Source organism: Toxorhynchites rutilus, chromosome 2 (genome assembly GCF_029784135.1).
Source record: "Toxorhynchites rutilus septentrionalis strain SRP chromosome 2, ASM2978413v1, whole genome shotgun sequence".
NCBI classification, from domain to species: Eukaryota; Metazoa; Arthropoda; class Insecta; order Diptera; family Culicidae; genus Toxorhynchites; species Toxorhynchites rutilus.
The window spans coordinates 80,750,610-80,770,844 of record NC_073745.1 but is presented as its reverse complement, the minus strand read 5'-3'; the positions used below and the strand labels follow the sequence as shown (position 1 = coordinate 80,770,844).

General features: G+C 37.2%; 1 protein-coding gene across 16 annotated transcripts in view; it reads left to right on the top strand.

The window, feature by feature from the left end:
- Window positions 1-20,235, top strand: part of LOC129768389 (probable phospholipid-transporting ATPase IA) — a 250,423-nt gene that overhangs the window by 101,099 nt on the left and 129,089 nt on the right. Inside the window, exon 1 of one of the 16 annotated variants that reach the window (XM_055770020.1) lies at window positions 2,986-3,158. The exons of 12 other annotated variants lie outside the window; for them this stretch is intronic. The gene's annotated coding sequence lies outside the window, so the exon portion shown is untranslated. Of the gene's footprint in view, window positions 1-2,985; window positions 3,485-3,562; window positions 3,704-20,235 lie in introns of those variants that run through there. 3 more of the 16 variants (XM_055770018.1, XM_055770017.1, XM_055770019.1) reach the window with 3 other exon arrangements.

Genomic DNA, 20,235 nt, shown 5'->3' with positions numbered 1-20,235 from the left:
CTTTGAACTTACACCCCAGTACAGAAATGAAAAAACATGTCCTACATAAAAATATATAGGAGGTTGTGTTCAAGACACGACCGCATTGTTGACGTAGAACTACGCTGTGGTTTAATTCAAGTCGCTTGTTTATAATTGCAGATATTTTATAATGCTACGAAAATTTTGAAATAATTATTCTACCAGTTTGGTCGCCCTGAAATGGTTTTTTATTGTAGAATCATTTGATTATAATTGTTTGATGATTCATTCTTCTGTTCGCAGAACAATACATGATCGAGATAAGCGCAGCTGTCATCCTTAGTGGAGAAAGTTTTGCTACTGGCAAGCGAATCCAAATTATTGGTGACTAAATAAACGAAATAAACTCTATCTGTTAATATCCATAACCTCGAAACGAGTAACACTGCTTCATTATGATCAAGATTAGATTACAATCCTAGTTGAAAGAAGTTTTGCGACCGGCACGTGAGCCCAAATAAATAAATAATGTAATATAGCTTATTGAACAACTTGGTATTCCCCAAAAACATTTTTGGTGCAAATCCTTGACACCTGCTTCACTATGGCGTCAGTTCAATGCATTGCTGAAAGAAAACACAATTTGAACTGCTTGGAAAAAGGCTGAATATTTTCCTCAGCAGAGATTTATTACTAATACTCTAGCGTAAATATTTCCCTCCGCTATCTCCCCTCCTTGTTTACATGTATCATTAAAACTGCATAAATTGCAACAGCAACCAATCGTCAATCATGGCATAAAAAATAGGCGATTGTTACATCGCGACAGGGCCAATGCACACGGGAGCAGATACAAATGGGGTTTTAGCGAGGATGAACTATTCTTGCGTACGGGTTATGAAGCACACACGTACGCACACAAATATCAATATATCGAGGGCTTGAAGCAACTAAAAATACACACACTTATCTCCGCTTTGCGCTCTTCTCAACAGAAGCCCTTTCTATTAATATTTCCAGTCTCGATTAGCTTAGCCTTCATCCTTGGTGGAGATAGTTTGGCTACTGTCATGCGAAACCAAATGACACACAAAATTCCAGAACAATTATGTTCTTGGTGAGCCGATGATAGCCTAGTTTAATGATTCCCCACTCAATTACGTAGTTCTGAACCTTAATGGAATGGCGTCAGTTTGATGAAATGATTGCAATGTCAGAGACATCAGCGAGTAAGAAATTTGTTCGCGTCCACAGCTCAATCCGATACGAAGACATGTGATGACACAAAACAAGGAAGAACAAGTGATATTCATTGCTTTGAACACAGAACGATACTGAAGGTTTGCCTTCCTTCCTTGCTTGAGACTTTAAACTTCTTTAGTTCATTCGTCTCTAACCTTCAAAAAGGCCCTTGGAAAACTTTACTTTATCCATCATATTACTCCTCCACCCCCATTGCCTTGAGAAAGACATTCAATCCCTCGCCGTCCAGCTCGCCCAGCAACGATGTTGTTCAGTCGATTTCCTCACGAAGAATGAAAAAGTTTGCCTCAGCGAGATCCACTGTTTATATTCTAGGCAAATATTTCCCTTCGTTCTTCTTCTTTTCCTTCGTTCGCGGAGGCTTTACATCTTACGATTTCTCCTTCGTTGCTCGTTATTGACAGCTCTGTTCGGGAAAGCACACAAATAGACAGAACAAATGTAAGAGGAAATGGAAATGCCTCCAATTTTCATCAATTTAAACCATATACAGACTATGTGATTGTAATGTATAGCATATCAAACAAATCTTAGGGAATTTCCGATTCGTTTGGTATGTAAATCGCCAAAATCCGTTCGCAGCAGAAATAGTTATTAACGTTAACTTTATTTCTTAAAAACGTGACCTGTTTTCTGATTTGGCACCCTTAATGAAAGACGTAGTTCTACGTCAAAAAACTGTGCCTACTTCATCTATGTTTGTCCAAGCTTCTTGTCATCTAAGTCAGGTTTGTACAAGAAGCGGGTCACAAATTGTCACGTTTGCATTTCATGAATTGCTTCCTTGATGGAAGTACGATGTTTATTGAACCGAAACAATCTTTATTTGACAGCTGCACTAAAAGGTGACAAAGAATAACCTCAGTCTTTGTCACCTTCACCATAGATAAGAAGAACAACGAACATAACTGATACTCAATTATCAATATGTTCATAATCCGTGCGATTAATCTCTGTTTTCCTGACTCTCAATGCACACCTTACTGTTTCAGGATGTGTACAGAGTAACTATTCAAGGCATTACTTGTTGAATAAACAGTTTTGTTTGATGTTAACTTCAACTTATTCAACATATTGATTTATTTTATCAAGATAAGTAAAATTAATAAATAAATTCGAATAATAAATAACTAAAAAACCAACATAATTAATTCTGTACTATGTGCACTTACGGTAAATTTGTTATAGATTGTATATTGTTGCTACCGACTACCGGTTTTGAGTAACTATGTATTCTAAATAATATTGTTTTGAATATTGAAAACGGATGTATTTGATGCGTGCACCCTTACTACTATACTGTTAAGATCGTGAGTTTTTAACACAAAACTCTTAATTTTCATGTTTGAGTGTTTTTACAGAAAATATACGTTCACGTAACAATCTTCAGGAGATTGTGTCGAAGCCTTTCTTCCTCCACACATTCTCTTGAACAAATCAAATTGTGTGTTTGAAAGAGCATCGATCACAACGATATTCAATTGTGTATTTGATCAGAACATTCAATTCAAGATTCCATCTCTTCAGCGCGTTACATCGAAATCCAACTCTGAGTGTTGTTATTCGAATCGTGTGTCGCAACCGCAGCTCGATTGAACGCGAAAGCCGCAAATGTTTACACGCACACCATGCAACACCACTAGCAGCACAGTTTGACGGATTTTCCCAAAAACATCATTTATTCACACACACACTCACACCAGTGAAGTTAAAGTAGTGTCTCATTCGAGCAGGCTGTCTCGCCGCAGCGCAACGGTGTGTACATTTCACTTCTGTGCCGTCGTCCGTCGGTTCTGCAATTTATTCACTTTTCGCTGTGGGAAATTAAAAGTTCTGTCCGCTGAAGTGATGTTGATAAACAGACTAAAGAATTCAATAGAGTGAAGAACTTTCGGTACCGTACACACGGTGAATCGTGGCCGTCGTCGAATTTTGTAGGTCGAACAACATTCATTCAGTTTACGCCCGCTGCCAGAAATCATCAGCGCATTGAAGCAGCCAGGGCGATGATCCGGGAGTTTCATCGTGCGTGTGTCACTCCATTAGTCGAGCGCAGACCTTGAGGCGTGAGCTGTTGCAACGCGATGATGCGATGCGGCACTGTTGATTGAGGAGTCCTACTCCAAAGTGTTTGTGTCTGCCCCGATCAAATTACGTGATCAATTAGTGGCAAAACGTGAGTCGTGATTGGTGGTGAATTTCCGTGGTTACAATTTTTGTGATGTTTTGATTTGTTGTTGCGGTGAGATCCAGAAAAAAAGTGAGTTGCGGCGGAGAAAAAAGAAGCCCTACGGCAATGTGTCAGCAGCGAAACCAAAATAGGAAACCCAATGACGTGACTCGAAATGATTAAAGAATCAAATGGATACACACGTGATTACCTCAAGTGAATGGAATGATTCATTGTGAAATGATTCATTAATGGATACATGATTGAATTAAGAATGATTTCTGAACAATCACGTTTCAGTGGCGCTCGGTAAAAAGTTTGAACCAAATTATCATACCGTCACCATGTCGTGATGGGTTAGGCATGAATATTTTATCAATATTGATTGGTTTGATTAGTAAGAACCGGCAGAAGAGTATTGAATCGATTGACGAACACTCGTCAATGGTATGTGTATGTGTTGTTCTCCTGGAAGGTGTTCCCCACGTCAATAGCCGTTCGACCCAAGGTGGGTTCGATTGGTCGAAAGATTCCGTAATTTTCAACCTGATCGCATTTTAATAACAATGGATCTAAAACCCGCATTATCGATACTGTCGAAACATTCATTGTTTGCTTGCTGGAATGGATGTCGTTTCATACATTCAGCTCTAGTGTTCCGGATTTTGGTACTTATATGATGTTGGATCATGGATCCAACAGAAATATCAAAAGAGATCCAGTCATCAGGCGGGAGAAAAGTGTTACTTTTCTTATAATAATCTACTACACAGAGAAAGAATTGTTATCAAAGGCAAAAGTAATCGAATTAATAAAAATAAACGAACTACATTTTGACGTAGAACTACGTCTTTCATTAAGGGTGCCAAATCAAAAAACTGCAGCCGAGCCTATGCCAATTGCAAAAAAAAGGCCACCGGAATAACGTTCGAGGTAAATTTTCAATACATTGGGCCCTATTATGGAAATCGAATCGTGGACTCGATACAATCACTATCACTATCACACCGAGTAAAATCTGCAATTATAGAAATCTAGGAAAACAGCTCGATTCGTTACTCTGCTCGAATGTCAGTGGCGGTGCTGAAATATTTTGAAACGAGTTTGAAATGTTTCACAAAGCACTATAGAAAAGATGCCATATATATTTTTGAGACATCTGCTATGAAAATTATAAATATCTATATTTCCAAAAGTGTTAGTATGGTTAGGTTTTGGAGAAAACTGATATTCCCTCAACGAATGATGCTTAATAGGTGTAATGCATGCATGGATGTGTAATAAAAACAACATCATGGAACAATTTGCTTTACAAAAAATATAATTATTAGAAAATGATTTTTTCATGTATTTTCACAACTGCAAACTATGGAATTCCGAAAGGAGTCACACATAAATTCCACAATTTTTTTCATGTAATTCTCTTTTAGCGTCGATTTCTTGTTGTATCGGCGTCAATAGCTTTATTGTATTGGGCCACCACCTGTGGCCCTAAATTCTCGCTTTTTGTGTGCTAGTATTTTCTTTACCTTTCACTTCATGTCAATCCAAATCTGTAATTTAAAAAAAAATAATTATTGTTTTGCAAGACATTCCAGCTTTAGCATATGGTATAGAAAGTTTGGTATAGTATTGCAATAAAAAAAAATGCTGACAAAAGTAACACGTACTGATGTTCGCTAGCAGGAATAAGCAATGTTTAGGTAGGAAATTCGGTTGATAGTAATTCAAAGAATATGATAAAAATTACTTATGAAGTTGTATGTATTGTAGAAGAAACAATTACTTTCCGCCATTCTGAACCAAGATGCATTGATGGTCTCAGTGCATTAAGCTCCTCACTGAATTCCTCCCACTTTTCCTTAACTCTTTCACGTACAACATCGAGTCTCTCTCGTGGTGCGCTCACAAGGCGCTAAGACGCTCAGCAGAGTAGTGAATTCAATAGATGCGTGACCCATTGAAGCGTTTTCGTTTGGTCCGGTCTTTTGAAAATTAAATCGTATGGAAAGGGGTTAACCGGGATTCTATTTGAACTGCCTCCACAAATACCTGGAGCAATGTTTACATTCGCTTTCATTGGTTCAACGAGTCGTTCAAACTGGTGGTGATTTGTCCACTCATTTTCAGCCACTGGAATATGCGCTGGAAGCAAGTTCTGCATTGTAAATTATAACATAACAAACGAGCATGTGTTGAAAATTGCATATGTTTAAGCGTTTCTGAAATGTTTCCCAAAGGAAAATATCAGGAACGCAAACCAAAAAAAAAAAATTCTCTGAAGATATGCAACAAGTGAACCAAACAACTCGAAAAGTTCTGACACTTGCATCGATAGCTATCACTCGCTCGGTGCTATCGAATTGCTCGATTTCTATAATAGTAAAATAGGACTAACGAGCAAAATTCTTATCGCCTCTATTTCTATAATAGGGCCTATTTTTTTATCCCTTTTTGTTTTTTATTTTAGGCTCATTAGCATTTTAGCTGTAACAGAGCCGAATTTTAATCGTGTACATGTCACATATTTATCATATCTATAATTAGCACATTACACAGTTGCCATTTTTCGGCGTTAGAGTATTCCCTTCTATACCATTGCAAATGGTACACATTTACACAGTAGCCATTTAGGCGTAAGAGTTTTCTATCTGTTCTTCCATTATCCAGTTAGACTGGACAGCGGAGACAGTTGTTGATCCATTGTTGAGTTATTTATGTCCCGATGTTTCTTGCAGAGCAGAGCAGTTGTATGGATGAATCGATCTTATTTCGACCGTGGATCGATCTCCATCGCTGATGATTGTTGCGTGGACGTAGTTATTCTGTAACAACACAAAGATGGTCAATGGGGGCCCTGAGTTATAGGGCCTATTGACATGGAACAAATTGCGACATACGATCAACCAGTGTATTGTTTTGCGTGGGAGAGAATTCAATTATCGTCAACCGATTCTACAATAAAAAAAACTATTTCAGGGAGATCATACCATTCTACTAAACAGTTATTTCTAAAATTAAAATTTTAGAAATAAAATTTCTAAAAAAAACAGCATTATAAAATAATATCCGAAGTTATAAACAAGTGACTTACATAAAATAACAACGTAGTTCTACGTCAACAATGCGGTCGTATCTTGGCCACAACTTCCTATAATTTTTTTCATCAATGATGGCTAGCGTTTCAAATCATAAGGGCCCAACTGACATGGCAAATACGGAAATTTCATTATTATTGATTTCCAAACTATCAAATTAATTATAATTTAATTTTACTTCTCGCCAAATGTTTGGTTTTTATTATTCCGAAGAATTATATTATTGAAACTTTTTTCCCATTAAAACAACTGAAAAATACGAATTACACAACTAACAACATTTATTTTAATTTTAGTTCGATCAAAAATGTAAATAAGCAAAGTCACGAAAACGTTTGCTTCTTTTATAGGAGAAACATTTGACAGCATGCAGAAAAAAGACAGTATGAATAAAAAGGAGCGAAATTTTTTTTCAAGCAATATACACTTGGAAAATAATAATTTTGATTGGCTCCGCGTATGATAGATATGATTTTTTTTTATATCGTATTATAGTGATTTTCAACTCATTTGGCTGGTTCGTCACTTTTTACTTCCATTTTTGGAAGAATGTCGGGAGTGAGAATTGAACTCGTGATCTTTAGCGTGAGAGGCATGGATGTTACCACTACGCCAGATCGACTCCACATATAGATATGATGTTTACAGTATTGAACAAAACATTTGCAACTAATATTGAATAATGATAAAAACTGTTAACCGTTAACATAGGACTACAAACTTGTTGCTCCATACTCCTTTACTCTATTCGACAAACGCATAATTCATATTGTTGTAGAATTATTGCACTGAGCTACGTGAGCGATCAGCAAAGCAATATTTTTATATTATCTATCATCAGCCTTAACACATGATGTTCGCGAATCGTAGTCTAAACAGTCACTAAATCAAATGTCGCAGAGTTACGTAATTTATTTCTACTTTCAATGCAACTTGACGTGTTGCATCATTATCACTACATCACTTGCTCTTTTCACAGCACAAATTGTTATTCGATCAATCTGAACGCAGGATTTTCATTTAGATAATACTTCACATTTTTCAGTTGTTCTATATTTAGTTTCGAAGAACATGTAATTTTTTGTAATAGATGCGTGTATAAATTTGCTATCGATTGATACAAATATTTCTGCAATCTATCGAGAAAAACTGGTTTTAAAATCGCCATATTACCTTACTCCCCTCTTATTGTTTCTGGTTAAGCTTCCATGACTTGCATGACAGTTGGGAAATATATTTACGGGCTAAGGAATCGTAATGTATAGCATATCAAACAAATTGAATTCGATTGGTGTGCAAAATATAGAAATACGTTCGCAGCAAAAATAGTTATTAACGATAAAACTATTTGATACGAACTTGACGTTTTTCCCTGACTTGGAACACTTACTGAAAAACGCAGTCCAACCTAAAAAAATCCGTCATTTCACTGAGGAATTTGAAGAAAAGGATTTTTGCTCTATCGTATATCTAACAAGATACAAAGAAAAGCTACTCCTACTACTACTCAGGGATGGGTTAAAGTTCAGCACATTTCGTATAAGTCGGAAAACGCTTTAATTCTCAATACTTCACAAGGCTGTCAAATACGACTAATGTAACGTAATAGTATGGATGTTGTTTTACTAACGGCATTGGTCCGATTTGACGTTTAAAATGAATTCCGGAAATGTTCTTAGGCATCGAAATCTCAACTAAGTACTAGTTAAAACGATTCAAGGAATACTACGTTGAGAATAACAAAATGCATCATAAGATGTACCTTGACCTTCTTTTTTTAAAGAGGCTTTAAATTTTCCAGTTCATTCGCCTTTACACAAGCGGTAAAAAAACAGTAATATGAACAAAAACTCAACACAAAGGAACGAACGGACGAATTGGATAGCCAAACATCCTGCCCTTTTTTCCATTCGATTAAGAAATTAATGCTAGCCGAAGAGTCAAAATCCGTTAAGAAACAACAAAAATAAAACCATTTCAGTAGAATCCGTTTCGGAAATGTTGACAGTACTCTTTATCCATTGCGTCGTGTTGATACATGTTGATACCAATATTCTTCCCATGTATGGAAATGGAAGTATCTATCCGTTTCCGTTTAAGACGGGTAACACGCGGGACATATCGATCACTGCGGCGTGGCTTCGTTCTCTTCTGTCAAGATCAACATGACTTTATACCGAGCTTCCTACATTTTACTTCGTTGTGCCTCAAATCCATGGAGCAAGGAAAGTAAGTCGACGCGGTTTTTACGGATCTTGGATCTGCGTTCTACAGAGTGAGCCATAATTTTTTTTCTGGCCTAACTAGACCATTTTTGGATGGGGATAAATATTGTGAGATGGATGCTGTTCTCATTATTGTTCAATTATGACTGTTGAAGACCTTGGGATTGGGTTGTAGAATTGCTAATGCTCATGACTTTAAAATATAGTGGCACGTAAAGTCGGTCGATGACTGCCAAATGTTGTTGAAGATTTGAGCACCCATTCAAGGGGACATCGGTGTAATGCTGGACTCAAAGCTGATCTTGAACATGAACATTAAAAATGTTAATAAAAAAGCCAACCGGAATTTAGGGTTCATCTTCCCCTATGTATATCATATTTCAGTCAATACTACGTAAAAGTAGGTAATTAGTAGACCATTTTGCCATTTCAGCATCGTTGATTTATTGTTCAGAAAAACAAAAAGTTACTTGTTCGGTAAAGGGTACTTTTAGGGTATGACATACAAAAAATCCAATTGCGTAAATTTACTTTAAAGGGTTTTGTTCATCGATGCACCCCTCGGTTTTGACAGCTCGTTGTATACATCTGACACAGACATAATTTTCGTAGCTGTGTAGTGAACTCGTGGTGCGTAGTGACGTGTTTTTGACGCTGAGGAGGAGTTGTATGCAGCGGTTTAATTTAATGCTTACGAATCCAAAACAAGTTTTCCGACTTTCGGTAGTTTCATCTGCCATTTCTCAGTTTCCTTAACCTTTCGCTACGAGCGTCGTCTATAGACGACACCCGCGCGATGAGCTGCGTGTACGAGCGTCGTCTTTAGACGACATGAGAGTGATACTACGCATCGATTACACCAGCGCGATGTGCATACTTTTCGGCGCAGTGCTCCGTACAGCGGTAGCACTCAGGCAGAGCACAATGTCGTATTGAAAGGGCGAGAGTTTCATTATTTGATTCGAGGCTAGCAAAAATATTCCATTGCTCTTCGGTGGACGATGAGAAAGTTCTGGTTGATGTTCTACGAACAGAAGATCACGAAGATTTCTGCAAAGATAATCTTCCTTGAGTGAAATTCTGGTTCGGTCAATAATGTAAAGAAACAAAACCCGAGTCACGAAAACGTTTGTTCCTTTGATAGGAGAAATATTTTACAGACAGTTTGAGAAGAAAAAGTAGCAAAAAAACTTTTTTTTTCAAGCAAAATACAATTGAAAAAAATACTTCATTGAGTTCGCATGACCCAGATATTAACTCTTAATTATTTGTTTTTATTATTTTGAACACCTAAACACAGAACATGCAGAAAAAAAATGAAAGATCCCGAATACTTATAACTCGAACATTTCTCAGCAGATCGGAAAGATGTTTGCATCAATTGATAGGAAACATTTCTACGCATCTATCACAATTGATAAAATGTTATTTTCCATGAGATGAACAATGAAAACGAGAATAACTGTAAAATGTCAAGCGTTATCTAAACGTCCTAACTGTCAAGTTTTGATTGGCCCGATTTACGGTTTCCCCAACACAGACTTCAAAACCAAGCAGCGTTGGGGAAATTGGAATTGAAAATACATGAAAGTAGAGGGACTTTTGTTCTCTCCGAAATATGTTCCCTAACACAGACTTCAAAACCAAGCAGCATTGGCGAAACCGACATTGCAAATACATGAAAGTAGGGGCAGCTTTTGTTCCCACCGAAATGCGTTTCTCTAACACATACTTCAAATCCAAGGAGCGTGGGGAAGTTGGCATTGCAAATACATGCAGTTCGGGGGCATTTTTGTTCCGACTGAAATGTGTTTCCCTACCACAGACTTCAAATCCATGGAGCGAGGGAAAATTGGCATTGCTAATACATGCAAGTCGAGGGCAATTTGTTCTGACTAAAATATGTTTCCCCAACACAGGCTTCAGAACCAAGGTGTCTAGGAAAATTGGGATTGCAAATTCATGCAGGTCGGGAGTATTTTTTTTCCGACTGAAATCTGATTACCTTTAAAGACTTCTAAACCAAGGTGTCTGGGGAAATCGGCATTGCAAATACATGCAAACTGCGAGTACTTTTATACTCGTTTGCCTTTGTGCAGACTCGAATGCGTTTCCATAACACGGTCTCCTAAACTTAGGTACCTGGTAAGATCGTGCAGACACTAGAGACATGGCATTTGTTCAAACTTTTTACTCACAACGCAAATATATTGAATTCAATTGAATTCGGAAATTGTTTCATTCAATCAAAAATTCAATCAATACATACAAATGATTACTAAGCTAAGGTAGTCCCACGTCAACCTTGCGGTTATATCATAGATATAACCCACCCATTTTTTTCGTTTGGATGCCATTCAGCATCGAGAAAATTCCGGAAAGATTCAATCGTTGCTGAAAAATAATCTGCCAGTTTCCCTGGGAATTGAAAAATACCTTCACGTGAAAAAGTTTATTTTAATGTTTCCTATCCATGTAAAACTGCGACCAAATACAGTTGGTTTTGTGATTTTACAATCAAGTGCAATTAACAGGTGGTTATCAAGTTAGCATTAACCACTGGTGGTGGACTTCGAGAAGAATCCGGAATGATGTCATCGTTACTGCTAAATAATCTGCCAGTTCCCTTGGAATTGAAAATTATTTTCAAGCGGAAGAGTTTATTTTAATGTTTTCTATCCACATAGTACTGCTGCGATCGAATACATTTGGTTTTGTGACTTTTCAATCAAGTGCAACTAATTAGCAGGAAAGCTTCTGAAGATTATTCTTCCCCATCAGTAGGATATGTTCGTTTCCAATATTGGATGCGCGCGCAACGAAAAATGTTTCACATCGCGAAAAACATAACTTTCAATCGATTATTGTTCAGTCGCCGAAAGTTTCAAACTCAAAGAGTTCATTCGCCTCTAGTTTGTCTTCCAAATTGCCATCGTAAACCACACCTTCTTTCGATTCAGTCACGGACAAAAAGCATACTTAAGCGATATTGTGGTGGTGAAACGCATTCATTTTTCGTGAGGACATCGACAAGACAACATCGTTACTGAACGAGTTGAACGAGCTGGACGAGCTGGACGGCGAGGGATCAAGGGATTCATTATCATTAAGAGAAGAGGAAACGACCGAGAGAATACCAGCATCGAAAATTGGTTCCGCTTTGAGACATCGGAGCAACCGTCACACACACACACACACACACACATACACGCGCGCAACTCTTTACATTTGCTGATTATCGAGAAGAATCCGGAAAGAAGTGACCGTTGCTGAAAAATAATCTGTCAGTTCCCCTTGGAATTGCAAAGTACATTCGAAAGAGTTTATTTTAACGTTTTCTATCCATATAATGCTGCGACCAAATACAATTGATTTTGTGGTTTTTCAATCAAGTGCAATTAACAGGTGGTTATCGAGTTAGCATTAATGGTGGACTTCGAGAAGAATCCGGAAAGATATCGCTGCTGCAAAATAATCTGCCAGTTCCTCTTGGCAGATATAAAAACATGGAAGCCAAAATAACATGCAAGCGAAAGAGCTCTCGTTTTCGAAGTGCCTCAAATATTCATTTAGTCATTCATTCAGAATGGATTCAGATTCAACTTCAAACAAATGATCACTGAATCAACGATAGTCCTACGTCACCAGTGCGGTTATACCATAGATATAACCCACTTATACATATTAAAGAATATGGGAACTGTTTATAATCGGGTTCGTTCTGGACTCTGAAATAATATAGATATAATTTAGGAATCTCAATCGCTCATGTTAGGCTCAAGTCAAATAAGTAGCAATGTAAATTTCTGATGCTATTAAAGCTTCAATATCTACATAATTTGACACCCCATTGCTTTTATCCCACTCGCAAGTGTCGTTTGTATGTACAAATTATCAACATAATTAGTCATTTGAAAGCGATATTATTATCTTGCACGCAGTGCATATTTCTGTGCCCCATCGATTTCGCGTGAAAATCCAATTTTCAAAAAAACAGATCAAAGAAAATTCAAACCGAACAAAACAATTATTCCTATGTGAGTATATTAAACCCCTCCGCGCACACTGCAAACCAAACAGTGAATAGCGCATCCATTCACTGTGCGAAGATCGACCCACACACGGCTTTCTCCAGAGGTAGTGGTGTAGTGCATTTGCTTCGAGTAGCTCACCTTCGCATTTGAACAAAACACATGGCAGCAAACGAGAAGAGACAGAGAAATAGATGAAAGAAAACGCGAACAAACAAACACACACATTCCAGTTCACTGTGAGTTTCGTCTTCTCCAAATCAAAACCCTGAACAAATTAGCTTGCTATTTTGGTATCGTTTTTTTTTTTGCACCCGCTTTCAGTTGATCGTCAGATAAAAAAAATATATACGGATAGAACTTCGACTGTTTTTGACAGCGGGTTTTTGTTCTGGCCAGCAGAGGCACAGAGGCGGATCCGGGTAAGCACCTGTTGAAGCGGTCGCTCGTTGAGCTAAAATAGATTGACGTCGATTCCATCCGACTGCCAATGGCCTCACGTCGTTTTGGCAGATTCGGTAAACGCCTGATACCGCGAGCGCGACAAATGAGATCATCGCAACAGCGAACTGATGTAAACACGATTTCGCGAAAACGAAAAGTGTATAATGGGATGTTGTGCAATCGGTTGTGAATATTAACGTCCAAATGGAACGGCGCCATCGTAACGATCGAAGTGAAAGATCGATATAATTGCAATCGTTGAAAAGTTTTCGAAAAAACATAAACGATTGCAGCTGTTGGAAAAGTCATTAGTTGAGTGACACACAAAGTTCCGTTTATGTCCTTGAAGCTTCTGTCCGTTTAACAGATACAAACCGAAATCCATATAATTACCTCGCAAGCATTTTAATGGTGGTCATTAAATCATTTGAAATCCTACAAACCCCAGGTTCCCTGATAACTAGCTCGTATAATCGACCAACCTTCCATCACGGAAGGTTGGATGACGCGTATGTATCAGGTACACTATCTTGGGACGCCCGCACAGGTAAACAGCTCACTCTCCTCTGGGGTGATTTAATGACCCTAATGACTCACGTGTGAGCACGTCTATGCGCTGAAATTGGTTCCCCGTCGATGGCAGTGCTTATTTGCACCGATAGATACGGCGCTGCGCTGATGTCATTGCGGTCTCTTCCAGGCGGTCGGTGATGAAAAGCTAATAAACACCTAATTTCTTTTACTCCCTCCCTTCCTGCGGAGTTCCACTAGGTGTGGAAGGAACGTCACTTCTTGGCGACCGGATCACAATTTTGCCACGTGCCTCGGGTATGGCTTCGCAAAACATTTACTCTCTGTCAGGCAGTCGGTTGAGAAGAAGCGACAACAGACCCGCGTTAAATGCGAATTTGTTACCCCGTTCAGCCAGTGTTCTGTGGTTTATGTCTATATTTCATCTTTTCTTCCAACGTTGCGTTGTGTTATGTATGAAAAAAGCATGTTATCACCAATCTTGCTTGGTATGAGACTGGTTTAAAATATGAGGTTAAGTTTAAAACGGGAACAGACAACAGTAATACAGTATATATATATATATATATATATATATATATATATATATATATATATATATATATATATATATATATATATATATATATATATATATATATATATATATATATATATATATATATATATATATATATATATATGGAGTGATGTCTGTCTGTCTTTCTGAAACTACTGAACCGATCGACATAAAAATTGGTATGTAGGGGTTTTTGGGAGCGGGAAAGGTTCTTATGGTAGTTCGATACCCCTCCTCCTCTCTAAGGGGGGACTGCCATACAAATTAAACCCATCTTTAAACATTACTGGAGGATCAATCAAGCAAATGAAGCGGAATTTGGCATGTGGAGGTTTTAGGGTGCAATAAATGTTTATATGGTGGTTAGACACTTCACCTCCCTCTCTAAGGGGGGGGGGGGGGGTGCTGTGACTGGATGTGACAAAACGCACTCCTATATCATCTTCTATTTGTATAAATTATAAAATAAGCAAAAAAAAAACTTTTTAAGTTAAGCGGTTTCATTGTTATTAAACATAAACATGTACTAAAAGCTAGAAAATAATTTGGCAAGTAGGAGTTAGCAGTTATCACACCTCTCCTTCATTAGTCTAGGGCATTGATAAGACTAGGGCATTGATAAGACAAAATCGTGGGACATATTATGAAGTCACTAATTGTGGATAATGGAAATCCAACGTGCCCCACGATTTTATTTTAGTCTTATCAATGCCCTAGACTAATGGAGGAGCCTAATTATTTTCTAGCTTTTAGTACATGATTATGTTTAATCACAATTGAACCGTTGAACTTAAAAAGTTTTTTTTACTTATTTTATTTTCTAGTTTTTAGTACATTATCTTTTTCATTAGAATATTTCTCTACAATAAAACCATTGTACTGTATTCTATCAGTCAAATAATTTCATTTGATACCGATATTGAGTGGATTGCAGAAAATCCATAGTGTGTTCTCCAAGTCAAGTTTGTTCGTTTGATACACATATCTCAATCAACCTTTTTTTTTTGAGATGATATTGAATCAGCTATTTTGTAGCGGCGGCCAAGTTGGATTTTTCAAATAAGCAGTTTTAGAATGACAGCAGAGATAAAGGTGTTTTATAAATTGGGTCAGTTCCTATCGGTCAAATTTCTATTAATATGGGTCAACCCTACAGACATACAAACAGTTCAAGCTAAATAAAACCGTTTAATAAAATTATTTGCTATTTTGTGATTGCGGCCATCTTGGATTTGGTTTTTGCATGATCTACTGTGACCTGCTTCCTTTCATTTGATACCCATATTAATCCGGTTTTGAGAAAATATGTAGTCCGCCATTTTGTAGTGGCAACCATCTTGGATTTACATTTTTCATAAATAACCGTTTTCTACTAGTCAATCCCTTTCATTTGATACCCATATTAATGAAGTTTTGAGAAAACATACAGTCGGCCATTTTGTAGGGGCAGCCATCTTGGGTTTGTGTTTTTCATAAATAACTGTGTTCTACTAGTGAAGCCCTCTCATTTGATACCCATATTAACGGGGATTTGACATAAATTGCCATTTTGTGGTAGCAGCCTTTTTGGATTTGCATTTTTTATAAATAACTGTGTTCTACTAGTCAAGCCCTTTCATTTGACACCCATATTGATTGAGTTTTGAAAAAATATATGTATGACGCCATTTTGTGGTAGCGGCCATTTTGGATTTCCATTTTTCATAAAAAACTGTATTCTAATAGTCAAGCTCTTTCATTTGATACCCATATTGATGGGGTTTTGGAAAACCCATATCGATGAGGTTTTGAGAAAATATGTGATCCGCCATTTTGTAGCGGCCGCCATCTTGGATTTTCAAGATAATGAAATACACAGTTTTATAATGACTACAGAGATGAAGGTGTGTTCCAAATTTCAGATCAATCGGTCAACAGAGAGGGGGTCAAATTTCCAATAATGTGGGTCAGCGCTACAGACAAACATGTTACAAACATACAAACAGATTATAGGGCAAGCTAAATAAAACCGTTTAAAAATGGATCACCGAATGTGTTCATAAGAGCAAAACTCAAGAAAGCAATTGTCCGATTTAGGGCTGTCTTTATTCTATCATATTTTCTGTATCAAACATTTATTCCATGTAACGGAGAAAAATGTTCTTTGCAAGTGGTTGAAAAATCTTGAACGAGAATTGTGTCTGAAAATAATCTGATATTATAATGACGAGTTTTGATAGGAGTACTAGGAATTTTATAGTAAAAGATAATTTGAAAGGGTAGATTAGAAAATCAATCAATGAACAGACCGCGATTGGAACGTGCGCTTAGTAAAAAAACATGAATGTGATAACGAAAAATAAATTTTGGGCGGGACGAAGTTTGCCGAGTCAGCTAGTGTTTCATATAGAGTAGGGTAAATGATCTTGGATTGTCCGATTTAGGGTGTTTTCACGCAACTACTAAATACAAATCGATTTTTCTTCATGAAAATCATATAAGGTAAATGATTTTGGTTTGTCCAGTCGAAAATATGATCATGGTTTGTCCACTTTTTCTAATGCACTTATTTAACACACCTTTGTCAAATCAGGTATACGAATGTTTCAAAACATATAAATAAAATTGTCTTTTTGCATGATTTACAGTTTAATAGTATATTTTTACGGAATCACATGTTTTAAAGGATTATAAAATACACTTTCTATTTGTGTAAATTCGCGCATAGCAGAAATAAAGTTTCTCTGTGTTGAGTGTGTTGAGGGTTACACTTTTAAAATGCCCAAATAAAGGCAATATTCTGAAGAAAGCCTAAATTATGAATGGATCAATATGATGACAGTAAACTCAAGCAATGATAAATGCAACATCTACTTGAAAATTCGAATGTTTTCATTCAAAAATGGTGATCCCCAAAACCGGACAAACCATTATCAGAGGCGGACAAACCATGATCATAATTCCTCTTTGAGGAAAATCGTTAAAAAACATAAAAATTTGAATAATTTCAACACCTTATGGTAGTATTAGCAACTAGAGACTTGGGGCTTTTCAACAAACCCAAACTCGTATCGATTATATGTAATTTTCATGAAGAAAAATCGATTTGCATTTACCAGTTGCGTAAAAACACCCCCATTAGACAAACCAAGAACCAAGAGGATGTTCTAGACGAGTTTGGGTTTGTTGAAAAGCCTCAAGTCTCTAGTTGCTAATACTACCAAAGGCATTGAAATTCATTGAAATTTCATTGAAAAATCCACCTCTGATCATGGTTTGTCCTAAAAATGATCATGGTTTGTCCGGTTTTAGAAATCACTATTTTTGAATGAAAAAAAACCTAATTTTCAAGTAGATGTTGCATTTCTCATTGCATGAGTTTAGTGACATCATACTGATCCATTCATAATTTAGGCTTTCTTCAGAATAATGCCTTTTCATGGGCATTTTAAAAGTGTTCTCCTCAACACACTCAACACAGAGAAACCAAGACGCTTACAAGGTCGTGAGACCGTTTTGTCACTAAGTTGGTTAGGGGGGTATGAAAATAGTACGGAAGAAAGCACAAGGAGAATTACTTGTTTGAAGCGTGAAAGAGAAGGACTGATCACGAGCATGCTTGGGCACAAGCGTATTGTAGACTTCGTTGTTTTTTCGAATGATTCCAAACTGTCCCATAATTGATTCTTAGTGCATTTACTATTTTCTCGCATGTCGGTCTTGCTCGAACAGTTATAAAATGCATACGAAACGTCATTAAAAAATTAAATGGCTTGAACAAATTTAAAGCTATTAACCTTTTCAGGACCATAAGATATCCAAGACTAAATATGACAATACAACATAATATTGAGGGTGAGAGAATATCACCAGAAAAACATAGCAGGATGCGTTTCATAACTATAGAACCACTCCATTCATCTGAGTTTCCAAGGATATGTAAGATATATTTCTCAAAAAGGCCTGGTTTAAACAACTTACCATTAACACGAATGAACAGTCAGAAATGCAATGGAGTACTTCAGAATCATTTACTGTTGTGTTTGCATCAAAACAATGTGATAATTGGGTAATTTGGCATCAATTCAAAAAATACTGAAGATCATGGCATGGTTTAATGAATAGGGGCTTCAGATTCTGAACTGGTCAGCTTGTTTACTGAGTCAAAACCCTATCAAGAACTTATGAGGAGTGATTGTATGAATAATAGATGCAGCTTACAAGCAGTATGAGTGATTTGGAGAGCTGAAACGAGCAGTATCCTCTGCGCAGAACGAGATATACATTACAACATGGCCCAGCTTGGTCGAAACCACCCCGAATGAATTAGAAACTTTTCGTAATTCATGTGAAATTGACGTTGATTTGGTAAAGTAGTGAGAGCTTTTCTGTCTGGTTCTATAGTTATGAAACACTGGAATTTACGTTTTTTAAATGTTTCGCGCCTGAACACAATAATAATGTTCAAATGGCCAGTCTTATAAATGAAGTTAGTTATCATATTCTACACTATATACTCAAACTCCACCGATTTCTTACATATCTCAGGAAACTCAGAAAAATTGAGTGGTTCTAACGCAGTGTAGGTTTCCTATAATTTCATGGGAAATATTTTTCATTATGGGTCACAAAAGTAAATACACGAAGAATTAGGTTTATTATAACGGTATTTCATTTATTGCTTTTTGTAATACAAAAACATAATAAAAAATATCAGGAAGGTAAAATAAATAGTTAGATACGGTATTCTACGAAACAATTTCGTTTACTTGTGAAGCACAAGTGGACATTGCACATAACACATTTATTATATGGTCGGTTTCAAGTCAGACCGGACCATGCTTGGCAATTCTTTTTTATATTCGTTCAGAAACACATTTGCTGCCTTGGACATACGTTTTATTTCGTCATCCAGTAAAAAAGAATATAGATTCAATAATAATTGAACAATCGATAACGATTTTTGTAGAAGGCAAACATATTTCCCTTGGGCGTGAAAGGGTTAAAAGCCTTGCATCTTTCCTATGTTGCTGGAAGATTATAAACACCTATTTGTGTTTATAGCCAAACCAGTCGTATTCCATCGTTGAAAACAAATGGTAATCGGAAGGATCCAAGTCTGGTGAAAAAACTACATGTGGTAATTGATCCTAATTTAAAGTGACCAAATGGTCGGAGGTCTAACGTGGGACACAAAAAATAAAACGTAATGTATACACGTTATAAAAATACCAGATTTACAATATCATCTCTTTGTCGCTCCTTAAGCCGGGAGATCGAAGCAACCGACCAAACGGTGGAGAAGAATCTGGCGAAAATGGAAATTTTTATGCGGAAACGTCAGACGAGACCGGCCGTATCTGAGCAACAGGCAATCACCCAGAAGGAGTAGCCTGAGGTGCTGATGAAAAACTTCTGTCCGGCGAAAGAAGTGAAAAACTTCTTTTCGTACTCATAATGAAAGACGAGACGTACTTGATGCTAGAATTCAACGAATGGCAGGGGACCGGGTACTTTACGTTCCCCAAGTAAGCGATGACGTCGAGTATATCATTCACATCATGTTCTCGAAGAATGTCCTTCTCTGACAGACGTGAAGGGAATGTCCAAGCCGCTCTTCTTTCGAGTCTAATAATGAAAGAGGAAGATATATAGTACGAAGTGTTTGCCGGAGTTGGGAAGGTGATGTGGTCTTTATGCCGAACCTGGGATCAGCCCATTATGCCAAATCCATGTCGCGAAGACCACCAACCTTCTCAAATTCTCCAGCTGCGCCCGATAGAAAACTTTTGAGCGAATGGCCAAAATAGAAAGACAGACGTCCACCAAAGCCACAAAAAGGTAAAACATATACACCCAGGTTTTTTTTACGCGGGGGATACGTACCTCGTAAAAAAAACCGCGTTAATTGGAAAATCCGCGTAAAAAACCGCGTTAATTCGAAAATCCGCGTTAATTGGAAAATCCTCGTAAA